At 36.4% G+C, this 16,367-nt stretch overlaps 1 non-coding gene across 1 annotated transcript; it reads left to right on the top strand.

Moving 5' to 3' along the window:
* Nucleotides 1–14,700: 14,700 nt before the first annotated feature.
* On the top strand, nucleotides 14,701–14,807 carry LOC125493905 (small nucleolar RNA R71). The gene has a single exon (XR_007270231.1). It is a non-coding gene; the product is annotated as a small nucleolar RNA R71 (small nucleolar RNA).
* The last annotated feature ends 1,560 nt before the right edge of the window (nucleotides 14,808–16,367 follow it).

Raw genomic sequence — 16,367 nt, 5'->3', positions numbered from 1 at the left:
TCCTTTTGATCCTTCTTATTTTCGGCATAGCTTTCCACTTTTGCATGAAGTTGCACTATATCTTGTGCATGCTTTTTATTTAAGTATTGCATATGCTATGTTAATGGAAATGTGTGCTAGTGCATTTGACAAACTCTTGCGATCTTTGAATTGCTATTTACTAGAAAGGTCAAGCTTAGGACCTTAAATAAGCCTTTCTCGGGAAGTAACCCGTGGTTTATTGCTTTCATTTTCTTTCTTTTAGTCTTTCTTATTTTTATTATTTTCCTATCATTTTTTATTTAGGTACATAAATGGAATAGCATCATTCTTGATAGCACGTGGAAAGCAAATCATGGTGTTGAAAAGTTGATTATAAGTGGGGAAATTGGGTCATTTGCGGGTATTACACCCACATACTATCCGGTAGCTTCATTCCTTTTCTCTTTCTCTTATGCTTTATGATTTGTGGACCATATGCTTGTTGGTTTAGATGTTTGTTCCCTCCCCCCTTCCCTTTGATTGTCTTGTTCAAGCATTGAGGACAATGCTTTATTCTAGCTTGGGGGAGTAGCTATTCGCTAGCTTGGGGGAGGTGTATATACTTTATTTCTTTACTTTTCTCATTTTCAAAAATTTCAAAATTTCAAAAAATATTTTCCTTTCTTTTCTTTTTCCTTCAAGTTTTGAGTTCTTCTTAATAAAGAAAAAAATTGAAAAAAAATGATAAAAAGGATGTTCGACAAAATGAAAAAAAAAATGAGTAATAAGAAAAGTACAAAACATTTCATGCCCAAGGAAGATGCTAGTTGATGATATATGTGGATTCCTTGCTTTGATTTTGAGTACATGTTTAGAGCTCCTTTTGAAAGAGTGTGAGCTTGGCTTGTGATGTTTTAGAAGGTGATTAATCTTGATTGCATTAGAGTCTACCAAAATGAAACTAATGAATGCTCAATTGATTGCATTAGAGTCTACCAAAGTCAAAAAAGGCGTGAAAAATGAGAAAAAAGTGAAGAAAAACGAAAAAAGAATCGAAGAATTTCAATAAAAGAGGTCAATTTGTGGGTGCCTCCCACACTTAGTTCTATTTTCTTAAGTTTTGAGTAGAGTGGAGTCTAAGGCTTATTTGTGTGTCTAGGGATGGTGGACTAGTGGTTTAAGCTTCTATAACACTTGAAGAGTCATAAGTCTTTTGGATAGCTAGGTGTTCTCTAATGAGCGAGTAAAAAGTCTAATTAGGTGTCCTATTGCAATCTTGATTAGTTTCTTTCTCTACTCATAACCTATGAGTACATTTGATAATTAGTTGTCTTGAAAGTTGCTTTCTATCATTGCTTGTGAACCATTTCATTGATAGTTAACTTGGGCATAATCTTGAGTTTGTTGAATAAATGATTGATGAAAATATAAGAGTTGTGGGTTTAAGCTCTTGGGAAACCCTCGCGAGATCTCACTCGCCCTCTAGAGCGATTTAGGGGTTTAAAGAGCTTGTTGCATATGCTAAATGCAACCGTGATTCCTACGAAAGTGAGTTAGTGAATATTCTCGTCTCTTTTTCTTTTACTTTTACTTGAATAAATTCATTCTCTTCCTTTGTGTTTCATCTTATTTTTGCTCGAGGACGAGCAAAAGCTTAGCTTGGGGGAATTTGATAAGTGACATTTATGTCCTTCTAGGGGTAGTTTTTAGCGTATTTTTATAGTTTATTTTCATTTATTTTAACTTTTTAAGCCTTTAATTCTTATTTTTGTATTTTGAGGCTTAACTAGATTAATTAGTTATTTCTATTAGTTTTTAGTTCGTATTTTATTATTTTTATATCTCGTATCTCCCCTCGTGTTTTGATGTTGCTTGTAGGTGAGCATTTTGGAGCTATGGTGTGAGATTTAAAATAACAATACAAGGCTTATCCTCCACCACACTCTTATCCTTAACCTACACCACACTAACCCTTTGCTACACCACAATACATCACCACCACCTTCCTAACCCATAGCACCAACAACACCACCTAACTCCTGAACATCACTCCACAGCAGCACCGCCATCACCCACGGCAAACACCACCTTCACAAATCTGTCCCAAAACAAAGAGGAGCGGTCGCTCCCCTGTATAACGGAGCGGACGCTCCGTTTGAGTTCACCACAAACAGGGGAGTTCCAGAATGTTTCGAGCGAGGCACGAGCGACTTTAGAGCGGGAGCTCCAGACGTTGAACGGAATTAATGATCTTAAACGGCTGAGATTTGTTCGAGCAAAATCCATGGCCAAAGTTTCATAGCAAATGAAATTGGGTTGTAATTGATATTAACGGTGAAGATTGATTTGCACCGATGATTTGTGTCGAGAATGCAGCAATGGCACGATCTATAGATTAGCAGATGGTGATGACGTGCTTGAGGATTAAGTTGCTGCGAAGTAGAGGATTTTATCCTCTGTTCACCGAAAAAGGGTGAGACGAAGATGAAGAAATATCAGGGGGTGAGGGTTTTGCTGTTTTGGGGTTTTTTATTTCATTTATTTTCTTTTTCCTTTTTCTTTCTCCCTTTCTTTTCTCCACTTCTACTGTACTTTTCGTTTTTAGACTTTGCTTTTACTTTTTCTATTTTTCTTTTTCCTTTTTCTTTTACCTCCTTTACTTTCTAGTTTCTACTCTTTTCCTATTTTTTGTATTTTTCTCTCTCATAATATTAGTAGTATAAATACCCTTAAGTCATCTTTTAGGGAGAGTTTTTCATTAGCCTAGTTTTATTATTTTTTCACCACTCTTAGTTTTAGACTTTTTAGGGTTTTAAGGAGGTTTAGCCTCCATAGATTAGTTTAGGAAGAAAAGGGAGAAAACTCAAAGAAAGATGGAAGATTGTAGATTCAAGGGTGACATTTGTATCGAAACTTTCAACCATTAATCAATGAGCATTTCTTACTCTTTCTCCTCTTTTATTGTTTTATTTTCATTGTTTTTCTTAGATTAGTTGTTCTTGATTAGTTTAATTATTTATGATTTATTTTATTTAGTTTAATGTTAGATTAATGATTATTATCATGTTATTAAAGTTTGATTTCTCTAAATTCTTCATTTTTGTATTTATGGAGTAGTTTGGTGGTTAGGGTTTGGGTGAAAACCCAACCATGATTGAATTGGGCATTTGAAATTGGATTTAGAGATTTTTGTGGTTAAATTATTGCTTGTTTAGCTCTTCCAATCTATGTTGCATTCTCTTTGATCACTTGAATGTCGTATTAGATGGAGTTGATTGATTTAGGTTGGCATGAGAGTGTGACCTATTGATTTCTATTATTGACTTGGGTTACCTTGAACCTCGGGATATGTTAGTAATGGATGAGAGTCCTTATTTGATGTCTTTGAGGATTTCTCCGCCTATGAGAGTAGGATGGGAGTTGTGTGTTGGGTCAATAGCTAATTCAAGTATGTTCATGTATTATCTCTATGTTTGATATTCTTATGCCTATTTCATGATTAGTTGGTGTTTAATCCCATCTCCTAACTTTAGTTATCTTCGATATTTAGCTTTTTCGTAGTTCTTAGTTGGTTATTGACAATTTCCGACTTGATTCCGGCCTAGCTTATTGTTTTATCAATACATTTTGGTGTTCCTTAGTCCCTGTGGATTTCGACCCTTACTTATCACTTTACATAGTTTAGTGATTTAGTTAGGTTTTGTTTGATTTTAGGAGGCTAGTAACGACCTAGTTTTTCCTATATCAGTGGGCTCGAGGAGTTGAGGGGTGGGGGGTTTGAAGTTAGGGTTTGGTTTTTTTTAGGTGGCGGAGGTTAGGGTTTTGCTTCTCATTGGTATGTATCTAATTTACAGTTTTTTGTTTTTTTCTCTTATAATTTTCATGATTAATGTGATTTGCACGAATAAAAAACAAACAGATTTCGATTCGTGTGAATTGTTTAAGCGATTGTGTTTCTAGAAAATAGTTGAGTGAGTTCCTAATTAGAATGTAATCGTATTCTGGTGATCCTGCCTCATCTTTGATTAATTTTCTTTTGATTTATTGGGTATTTAAGCCATCAAAAATCCTAATTTCTCTCTTCTTCAAATCTGTTGCTTAAACCTTTCAGAGAGCGAGAAGAGAGAGATAGGGGGATATTGCTCGTCAGAAATGGGTCAGTTCTTCATCACTTTTCCTTCATTTCCATCCAACTTTGGTCTGATCATTTAAATCATGAAGGTTTGCATAATTGGTATTTATTTTTTAAGATTTTTATCTGCAGTAGTTTCAGGGCTCTTCCTATTCAATCTGATGAGCATCTTAAGATCTACCTAATGAAGCTTTGTGCATACAAATGATGTTCTTGCAAAGTCTAAATTCTGGTAAACTGTAAATCATTTTGAAAATAATGTTTTCGAATTATGGATTTTAAGGAATGTAGTGGGTAGATTTTCAAATTTATCTGAGTAACTGGGAGATGTGATTATGAGAATCTGGGGTGGATGATTAGTCCTTAAGGGTTAGTTAAGTTTACTTTGATAGGAAGATTGAAATTCTACACTGTGAAGAAAAATGCTTGCATATTTGCATTGTTGCTCTTTTGTGTAGCTATTGCTAGTGTAATGGTGTTGCTGTTGATTCTTATTTCATTTTTATGTGTTTTTTTTTCTGAATTTCTCTAATAACGACCCTTGATAAATCTCTAATAAATCAGATCATTTGATTTTTGTTGATATATTCTTCAATGTAATATGTAATGATGATGTTGTACTAAGGTTTCTTAATATATGTTTCAGATTTCTCTAAACTATTACCCACACTTATAAGATCTAAATTAGACCATTTTCTTTTGTCAATTAAGGCACTCTCCTACAGTAGATGTAGCAATTATTTTAATGAAGTTTGTAATAAAGGCTACTGGTGAGCACGAGTCTTTGGTCACTTTTGCCATTGGCTGATAAGTTTGACTTCTGTAGTCTAACAAAGGCATAAGTGACTGCAATGATTTTTAATGAGCAAGGATGAACATATGATGCATGCCAAATGACTCCATGTGCCTGAATTTGATTCAGTGTTTGGGGCTGATTATTATCATTGTTGTCGAATCGCTTGCAAGTTGTGACTTTGTTCTGTATTAATATTATGAATCGAGCTATTGTTGTCTATTTTTTGGCTCAAAGCTTATTGAATTTCTGTTACCAGCAGTATTTTCTGGGCGGTGGTGGCGGCGGTGGGAAGCTGTGGTCTTCATTCTTTTTTGTTTCTTGTTTTTTTTTTTCTATTTTTTCATGCCATTTTTGTTTTTCCTTTTTTTCGTTTTAAATTTTGATTTTAAATTTAGGCCCTTTTTCTGATTTTTTTGGCGTTGCAGGTGTAAATAAAGGCGGCGGCGGTGGTAGGGAAGCCTGGCGGCAGTGGTGGTCAGGCTGGGACCAACACGGAGTGGGTATAGGTTGTTCAATTTCTGGGTTCAAATTCCAGGAATTACAAAACTAGAATTTTTGGCATTTATTGATTTATTTGTAAAATTTATTTTGATTGAATTGTATTTTTTAGTTTAAAGTTGTAGAAACTACTTTTAAGTTGTATTTGTTTTAAGTTGTATGAGATAATAAAAATTATTAATAAAAATATAGTTTGTTAATTTATTATTGTTTATTTTTTTTATTGACAATGTAGTTTATCAACATTAGATTGTAAAAAAAAAAAGAAATTAGCAATTATGTTTAGTTGTTAATTTCTTTTTTTTTTTAATTTTTTAAATCACATTTGCGACCGAATTTATGGTCGTAGATGACTAGCAATTGCGACCAGATTTAAATCTGGTCGCAAAAGGTTTTTACGACTAGTTTTTTAAATATTATTTGCGACGAAGCCTTTTACGACCACTCGCGACCACATGCGTTTCTGGCCGTAAAAGGCTTTTTAAGACCAGATTTCAGCTTTTTGTGACCAGAAATCTGGTCGTAAATAGCAGTTTTTCTTGTAGTGACTAGTGATTAGGGGCAACATATAATTAGCGACTGACTGATGGTCACCTCTAAATGTAAGTGGCTTTAGCAACACTTCAAGTTTTGTACCTGATAAAGGTGGCATTATGGGCAACCAATACTTAGCGACAAGCATATGGTTGCCTCTAAACATAAGTGTCTTTATCAACATCATAACTTGTCTGTCTCTAAAAGGTGGCATTAGGGGTAACCAACAATTAGCTACAAGCATATGGTTCACTCTAAACATAAGTGTCTTTAGCAACACCATAACTTGTCTATCTCTAAAAGGTGGCATTAGGGGCAACCTATAATTAGCGATGGACTAATTAGAGGCAGCAAACACCATTAGAGGCTACAAATATATATTTAGATGCAATTTTGGCTTGCCTCTATATGTAGTATTTTTTGTAGTGCTTTTTCTGATGAGACAACCCTTGCTCCAGTTGGTGGAGGATTTGCTTCCCTAGATGTATGGGTATTTTAATAACTTTGCCATAGGTGGGCTGGTCCAAGAAATGGGCCCAAATAGTAGCTACAGGGGAAGAAGACAAAGATCAAGTCATGCGACAATCCTCTTAGACCTTAGTCCTCCCTTTTTCTCGCCGGAATTATCTACAGCCATGGAAAACCCGCCAACTTTTTATGATTTCAAGGTAAGTTTATGATTTCTCATATCATTTCTAGATAAGTGGTAATATTCCTCACTATCTTGTTAAGCTAGATTTTCTAGTCGCTCTTATTACACCTAAATTCTACAACTGCCTTCGTGGAAATTAGGTAGATTAGTGTTGTGTTTTAGTGAGTGCGTTGCTAGTTAGAAATGGATTATGGTCATGAAGAATCCGAGTTTTGCAAGTTGAAATGGCAAAAGTTTGGTAGAGACTTTGAATTGCATGTGTTGAAACTAGGGAATTTACATGTGTCTTCTCCTGAAATGTTAGTAGAGTGGGCATGTGAATTGAAGGTCATGGGTAATTGTTGCTTCAAGAGAAAGCGATACAGCTCTACAACTTTGATTTATGAAACAATTTTAGACTTTGTTATGACAAAACTCACAGAGAAGGTTTTTGCAAGACCCCGAAACCTCCAAATTGGTTAGTAGTTGTTTTTTAAACCTATCCGTATGTGAATTGAAGCTTAAAAACTATGATAAAATTATCTCTATACTCTACTATTTTGATTATGGATTGCAATAACATTAAGAGACTCTATAAGATAGACTAATGTAGACGTATAATCGTGTCTCCTCATTTAGGGGTCGTTTGGTTCAAAATAAGGAATGGAAAGGGAATGGAATGACATGAAAGGATGGAATGGAAATGGAATGTGTTACTTTAAACACTTGTTTGTTTTGATGTAGGAATGGAATCATTGGCCTAATGACTCCCTTACTTTTTGTTTCCTATGGTGTGAGGAGGGTTTCAAGATGGGGGAATCAAAATTGGGCTAGTAAGGGAGTGAAAAAAATGGATAACCCAACCAAACATAAAAAAAAGGGAGTGTGTTACCTCAATCCGTTTCCAAGCCTAAAATATTTCCAACCAAACGGACCCTTAAAGATCTGATGATGAAACATATCTATTCTTGATTGGTCCGACTCAAGGATAGAGTAGTCTGGAAATCCATTCAAAAATTATTTTGAAAAGTGTTAAACTTCTATTTTTAAGCATAATTAATTATTTATCATAATTAAGTGTATTTTGAGCTCCATCCTTTGAAAAGCCCAATTAGTTATTTACTAATAATTAATTTTTTTATTTAAAATAAAATAAATATTTTCAAAGATATTTTTATAGTTGGGATCATATTGTATCCCGCAAAATTAGATTTATGAAATTAAAGGATAAAAGAAAATATTTAACACACTTTTTCTTAAAAAAAACCTGGCAAAGGCGTGTCAAAAGCCAGGCTATTGCACCTGACGCACCAATGTGCGCTTTGCGCATAGCCTTGCGCACCAGGTGAAGCTTTTCTTGACACGTGGCACTATTCCACACACTGCGTTTTGCGCTTGGCGAACTCCTATGCGTGAATCGTAACTTTTCCTAACACGTGGCACTATGCGACACACTGAGTTGTGCACCTGGCGCACCGCTCTGCGTGAAGCGTAACTTTTCTTTTCAAAGCTGGTGCGTGAAGCGTAGTGTCGTTTTTCCAATAAATAGGCCTGATTTAATATACAGATTTCAGAATGGATTTCACACTTAAACACTTTAAACTTTATGAACATATTACGAACTATAAAACTTCCCTATAAAAACTCATACCTTTCAATCACAAACACATTTAATCTACAGACATTAAAACATTTCGATTTTTTAGGCTTCACGATTTATTGTCTCGAAACTTTTCAATCTCGTAGACCCAAGCCACAGTATAATCTTCAGGGTCCTTGAATAAATTCTCTATTTTAAAGTTGAAGTTACTAACCATTTATTTTATAATGTAGATCTTTGATATAAAATCGTCCTACTCTATATTCTAATATCGTCTTCCTTTTTTATTTTATTTTCATACATTATCATGTGTTTTCCTACTTATTATGTACATGTTATATGATTGTTCTATGTCTGCCTTATTGCTTTAACACCACACATGTTATTTTTGTTAATCAATAACATAAATAATTCTTCTAACATTAATCAGATTAATTTGGACAACCTGCTATGTTCCCTGTAAATTGATTGCATAATGACATATCACTCGAAAATTGTATTTTTATTTCCCGAACCAATCGAGACTAAATATTTTTAGGGTGCTCAAAACATTATTTGGTTATTCGATTGCATAAACATTCACATGAATCGGTATTTAGTAAAGGCCAATAACAATGGGCAACATGTATGGTTCCTGACTATGTTCTTACCCTCACCCCCGAACTCAATCTTTGGTTCATTTTGAGCATCTATGGAGTCTAGACGTGGAAATCTACATTGGATAAGTCCATAAGATGTCCTACGAATTTCAGTATCCAATTAGGTTTATGAGTCTTCCTTTAACGGTGACTTAAGAACAATTTTCAATACGAAACCTTTACAATGGGGTAGTCAAATCTCATATGCGCTCATCACGCCTAGGCTAAATAAAAATACACCTACATTTTGCAACTTCACTGGGGAGGATTTTTTAAAAATGGGTGGGTGAAACTCGAAAAATACGATTCATGCTCTTTTTATGCATTAGAATGACATTACATTTTTGCATATGCACTATTGTTCAGCCACCATAAGAATATACATAGGCTCATTAGCACATTTTTGAAGTCACCCCCATAGGATTTGTGCTTTGTCCTTCCAAAAAGCTTCACGAGCGATAGTGTTAGATCGTAGCTATAAGCAAATTTACCCAACCCTGGCATTGTTCTCTTGTTCTTGACTTGAGCAATGGAGTACGTCTTACACGGGGCTAGGGGTGTAAGTGGATTGGACTGGATTGGACTTTGCCAAATCCAGTGCAAAAATTTTTGGACTCGAAAAATTGAGTCCAAGTCTGATTCAAATATTTTTTGAGTCTAGTTGGAGGACAATCGAATAATTTTTTTCTCGAGTCCAAATCCAGTCTAGTCCAGTCCAGTCCGATTATTATATTATTTTCCTCCCCTGATTTAGATTCAATGGTTTACGATGTTTTCTCTTGAAAAATTAAGCTCATTATATCCATTCCATAAAATAAGTCATATACATATTGTATATTAAATATATATAATATATATTATATATAAAAATATTTTTGGATTACATTGGACTAGACTTATTGGACTCCAAAGGGGTGAGTCCAAATCCAATCCAAAAAAATTTCAATCCAGTCCAGTCCAACAAGTTTGGATTGGACTGGATCAAACTCTGGACTTTTCGCAGTCCGCTTACACCCCTCATGTGGCCACCTCTTTAAGCAGAGTAATGAAGCGTAGGATCAATCTCTTAGTCATGGACCCTTTCATACATAATCTAAACCAGACCATAGTTTCAAACATATGGACTTAAGGTTGAGAACTTTTGCATTCATGTTATATGACATTTGCTTGTATTGCAATTTTGCCTGTTATAAACTTGTCAAATTGTCATTATTATGCGTCGTTCCTAAAATCGCGTCTAAAAAACAAAAGTTTCTCAATTGGCCAAAACATCAACCAAATCCCCGAAAAACATGTTGAGGGAGTAGAGTGTCAAGCACATTAAGTTGTGTCTGGCGCACCACTCCAATGCCAGACGCACGACTATGCGCCACGCGCAGCAATGTTACGTGGCACACAGTCTGTGCATCGCATGCTTTTCTTCGATTTAGTCGTCCTGGTGGTCAATTATGTCCGGTATGTCTCCATTCGCGTAAAACATGGCCATTCTAAGGCTCTCACCTAATTCAAATAATAAAAACCAGTCTTTTCATTCAAGGTCGAGTATGTCCTAACAAAAATGGTCATGTTAGAGTTAGAATTTTCATGCATGTCTACCTTCTCCCTACTGTTCAAATAATTTTTTCTATCAATCCTACCTTATCATATTGAACAATTTAAAAACCTTACATTTTTCAAAATCAATCCTACATCTCCCTCTATTCTATTTTTTTTTTAAAAATGTTTTCTAATCATCATTATACACGACATTTACTATTTTCAAAATTAATCCATCATCTTTTACTAACAAAAGATAAAACAAGGGGTCCTTTTCCAAAAAGGATTTCGAATATTCTAAGTGCATTCTAAATACCTTCATCCAATACAATCAACCAAATCCAATCCATTTGAATTCATTTTATGCACATATGCATTAAACTCCATTTTGCATTAGGTCCATCTATATTCAATCCATGCCTAATATTAGTCCCGCTAGCATTAGAGTCTGTCTTAGGCCCATATAATTCTAGTTTCTGTCAAATATACGCCCAGTTGCATCTTTATGTGAACCCTAGTCTATGTCAAGCCCAATCGAAGTCTAATAGATTCCATTCTATTCTATGTCCAATCTTAGTCCAAATCTAATGTCGAGCCCATGTATTTTTTTTCTAGTCTAACTTCAAACCAATATAGGACTAAGTCCAAAATTAGGTCCATATAAGGCCCAACTCGTTTCCTAAGGCAATCCAAGCCATTTTAAAAATCCATATAGGACGATGTCCAAACCCCTTTGATCTATCGAAACTAGTCACCCTTAAGACCATAACGACACCCATTAACCTAGCGAAGCTAGTTACCTTAAGACCATAATGACATCCTTTGACCATCTGAAGCTAATCACCCTTAATACCATAATGACACCCTTAGACCTAGCGAAGCTAGTCACCCTTAAGACCATAACGACACCCCTGTGACCAAGTGAAGCTAGTCGTCCTTCAAACCATAACGACACCCTTTGACCTAACGAAGCTAGTTATCCTGAATACCATAATGGCACCTATTGACCTAGCGAAGCTAGTCATAATAAAGATCATAGCAATAACCTTTGACCTAGCTAGCGAGGCTAGTCATCCTTAAGACCATAACAACACCCTGTAACCTAGCGAAGCTCGTCACTCTTAAAACCATAAAGACACCCTCTGTGTTTAGCGAAGCTGCTCCTACCTTACATCTAATAGCAGTCCAAGTCCCCGAGTCTAGTGAAGCCAGTATACCCTGAGTCCATAATGGACCAAAAAACTTTGAGTCTAGCGAAGCTAGTCCATCTTAGATTCATCAAACCCCAAATCATCGAGTCTGGCAAAGCCAATCACCCATAAGTCCATAAAGGCAACCCATTAAGTCTAGTGAAACTAGCATAGAAGCCCAATCATTCAGTTCAATTTGCTTGCATAGTTTAGTCCAGTCCAATTAGTGTATTCATCTGCATATAGTTACGTCTGTGTCTCCATCATGGTCAAGCCCATACTAGTCAAATAATATTACCTATTTCTAATCATTTCCAATTCCCGTTTAAACTTTCATGTCCATTGCTCATCTCTCAATTCCATTTCCATTTCTCCATCCCTCATTTTCATTTTTCAACTCGAAAACACTATTTCTTAAATTTTACGAGGTCCATCGATTTCTGTTCAGGATAGGTCGTGAGATTATAACTTGGGAATGCCCGATATAGAGGATATAAGGTCGACCTACTCCCAAACTCGTCAAGCACATCCTAACCTTTTTTAGACGAATCCTCCGACTCTTCTGAATCTTCATCTGAAATGGGGGACAATAATGAACAACTCATTGCCGTTATGGCTCAACTTATACTGATGAACTCTCACCTTGAGGAATAAGACAAAGAGATTAAGGCACTAAGAGAGAAACTAACTGAAGAAGGATAACAAGGCGACACAAAAATCACTTTGAAGCACAAGAATCAGACAAAAGAATGCCTTAATCACAGCAATTGCCACAAGTCATCAGATATCAATGAGTACGTTGTCAAAGTCAAGATCAGTCAGCTAATGAGGAACTAACACACAAGAAAACAGAATGGATATAGATATGAATCCATTGGCAAGAATGAATCCTCACAGTCTAACCAATTCAAGTATGCAGTCAAGATAAGCGCTTTATCATCAAAACTCATTGAGGGTCAAGGCATTTAGAGTTCACATTCCAGCATCACAATCTCAAGTCCCCAACTATCCAGATAAAGAGCCCAAATACACTTTCAAAGAATATCATGTGGCACAGAGAAGCAATCACATCAATCCAGTCAAATCGTATTTTTGGTGTTTTTTCAGCAATATATGATTTTTTTCTTGTTTTTTTTTTGTTTGAAAGCAAATAAATCTGGCCTAAGAAAGCAAAAAATCTACACTAAAAGGTAGTAAAAGAGAGAGAAAATACATACAAAAATCCTCCCCCAAGCTGAACGTGGCAATGTCCTCAGTGCCGCAAGATGAACTATAGAACGATGCTCAGAAGAAAAATTAATGTTAGGACTCTCTCGCTCTCTCACTCTCTAAAAGGGAAAAATGAAAAAAAAGATAAGAGAAAAAAAACTACGGGTTGCCTCCCGCACAACGCTGGTTTATAAAGGTCCCACACGACCATATTACCTGCTCAATCTCAAATAGGAGGGGCTTGGCAATGAGTTCCCCCCTCATCAAATATTTTCCTCCTGCAGCAAGTTTGCTCAAGCATAGGAGACTTAACAGCATTGGTTAGTTTAAAAGTGACATTATCATCACCAACACTCAAAGTTAAAGACCCGGACTTGACATCTATAACAACACCAGCAGTACACAAAAACGGCCTACCAAGAATAATAGGAATTTGGGCATCCTCCTCCATATCAAGCACAACAAAATCAACAGGAATATAAAACTTTCCCACCCTAACAGGGACGTCTTCTAAAACACCTAGAGGGTGTTCTATAGAACGATCGGCCATGTGCAAAGTAATTTGAGTGCACTTAAGTGCTCCCATATTCAGTTTCTTATAAAAAGATAAAGGCATGACAGACACAGAAGTACCTAAATCACACAATGCCTTATCTATAAATAATGCACCTACATGGCAAGGGATGGAAAAACTACCGGATCCTTCAACTTAGGTGGGTTCTATTTTGTAAAACAGCACTAACTCTTCAGTTAGAGCGACTCGATCTACCCCACCAAAGTCTTTCTTTTTGTAATCATGTCTTTCAAAAACTTACCATAAACAGACTTGAGAAATAATTCAGTAAAAGGAATTGTTACCTCAAGGTTCTTGACCATAGTCAAGAACTTACCAAGTTGTTGATCGACCTTCGACTTCTGCATCCTATGGGGAAAAGGTAGCCTTGGTGAAATAGGCGTTTAAGAAACCTTTTCCTTTCGCTTTCCTGTCTGATCTTCCTTAGCTAGTTCGACCTCAGACATCGAACTTTTCTTCGCTTCTTCCTTTACCATCTCTTTCTCCTTGCTAGGAGCAGCATCATCAATGGGCATGGGAGGAGCATCATAAACAGTGCCGCTACGAAGTGTAACGACATTGACAGTCTCCTTGGGGATGGTTTGCCCCGGCAGATGACCTGGTTGCCTCTGTGCATTATTTTCGGCCACTTGAGCAAGTTGAGTCTCCAAGTGTTTAGTAGTGTTCTTCAACTCCTTAATGCTCTCCTCATGATTTTTCTGCATAGAAACCATCATTTTCATTAGATCAGACATAGTAGGTTCTTGAGAGTTGACATTCTGAGAAGCTTGTTGCTGACAACCTTGATGTGAAGGCCTAATGAAACCAGGAGAGGGGTTCTGAGGAGCCCCTTGATAATATTGTTGTCTAGCAGCATGTGGTGGGTGGTAGGAAGATTGTGGTGGAGGTTGAGGATTCTGAACATTGTTGTTCTTGTAGGAAAAATTAGGATGATCCCTCCAACGTGGGTTGTATGTGTTAGAGTATGGGTTGTGTGGAGGTCTCTGCTGAAAAACATTTGCATGCGCCATTTGATTCGGATTAGGTTGATTGTAGCAACAATCATGACCAAAGTGGCCTTGAACACCACACACTTCACAAAAGGAAGAAGTAATAGGAGCCATGGAAGACATCGCATTAATACTCATAGGAGGAGTATTAGACTGTAAAGATTTTAGTGAGTCCATCTTCATGCTCAACTGGGCTACTTGTGAAGACAACAAGGCATATGCATCAACATCCAACTTTTTCTTTGTAATAGTCCTGGAGGAACTATGATCATTCGCTGCTAAGTTGGCCAGAAAATTGTACCCTTCATCTACCCCTTTATCTAGGAAGACACCTCCTGCAGATGAATCAATTGTACTCTTGGTATGAGGTTGTAGACCATTGTAGAATGCTTGGGTGATGAACCACTTATCCAGATTGTGGTGTGGGCATTCTCTCTGTAGATCCTTGAACCTATTCCATGCTTCCTTCAGTGTTTCATCGGGTTCTTGTTGGAAGGTGGCAAGCTTATGTCTTATTTCTGCAGTCTTGGTGGGAGGGTAGTACTCTTTCAGGAATGCTTCAGATATAACACTCCACTCAGTTTCATTGACATCGTTCAGCCACTTCTGTGCCTTGTCCTTTAATGAAAACTCGAAAACCATGACCTTCAACTGATCAGGAGTGACCCCTTGGTGCTTAACGGTACGACAGAGTTGTTGAAACCGTTGTAAATGATTTGCAGGGTCTTCAGATGGATGCCCACCAAACTGATTCTGCTGGATCATATTAATGAGGCAGGCTTGATTTCGAAGTTGGCTGCTTGTATATCAGGCATAGTAGGGCATGTGGGAACATTGCCAGGAGAAGGTACCCCATAAGACTTCAATGGCTTAGGAGGCATAATTGGTTCTGTTGGTTCTTCCGTGGTTTTTCCCTGATTAGCAGACTGCTTTTTCTTCTTTTGTGTCTTCTTGAGCTGCCGGATGGTTTTCTCAAGATCAGGATCAGTCGGAACTGGAGAACCTGTTCTTTTAGACCTGGCATAAAAGAAACAAAGAAAAATGTGCAGTGAGATGGCCTCAATTGGAACTTGAAGTTCCAATGAGACAGCAGAAATAGTCAAATAATTAATCAGAAAATATAGAAACTAGCCGTCTCCCCGGCAACGGCGCCAAAAACTTGATGGGTTTAAAATATACAGCAAGTGCACGGTGTCTGTTTAGCAGAAACTCACAAATACGGGTCGATCCACAGGGAGAGGAGTTCTACAGATTTATGTTCAATTATCTAACTACTTCAAGAGAGGAAAATGATTGAGGAATTAATAACTAAACTAGAATAAACTAGAACGCAGAAAAATGGAAATTTATCAAATAATTAAAAGCCTAGGGCAATCGATCGGTCCACCATGCTTATACCAGTTTAATCAATATAATAAACTTCAACAACACTTGGATTGAGGTTTGAATAAATAAAGTATTTCGTTAATCCTTAGTCAGGCATTAACAACTCTTAGATTAACATATGCCAGTACGGTCGCTCAACATAATAAATTACCTATTGTAACAAGCCTCTAATGAATACGATCTTTCGATTCTAATTCTTATTAGCTAAACATAACTCATGATATTGCGCAATTACATGAATTAAACAAGTATAACAAATCAACAGGAATTATTCTAATTCAATCCAATTATTGAAGAACATTAAACCACAATAAAAAAGGTATAAACATGGCTTCCCTCTCTAAACCTTAGAAATAGACTACTCACTTATGATAATAATAAACTCAATAAACATAATTAAAGTAAATGAATTCATAAAATTAAACTATGTAGAGAAGAATACCGAATGATTGAAGAACAACGAAAACGAAATCAACGATCTTTATAAACTTCCAAATCAAAAGTTCACACAAGGTACAGAGAGAAAAAGTAAGTATTTAGTCCTAAAAACGTAGAAAATAAGATAGTCTAAACGAAAATATTAAAAACCTATTCATACTCTTTACAAAACCGGCTAAAAAACTCGAAAAAACGCGTCCCGAGAAGCCGCCCGTTCGGGCGACGGTGATTAGGAAATTACGACAAAGAAGCAAA

Source organism: Beta vulgaris, chromosome 9, assembly GCF_026745355.1.
Source record: "Beta vulgaris subsp. vulgaris cultivar EL10 chromosome 9, EL10.2, whole genome shotgun sequence".
NCBI lineage: Eukaryota > Viridiplantae > Streptophyta > Magnoliopsida > Caryophyllales > Amaranthaceae > Beta > Beta vulgaris.
Note: the sequence above shows the minus strand (reverse complement) of the source record. Positions and strands in the feature narration are given on the sequence as shown.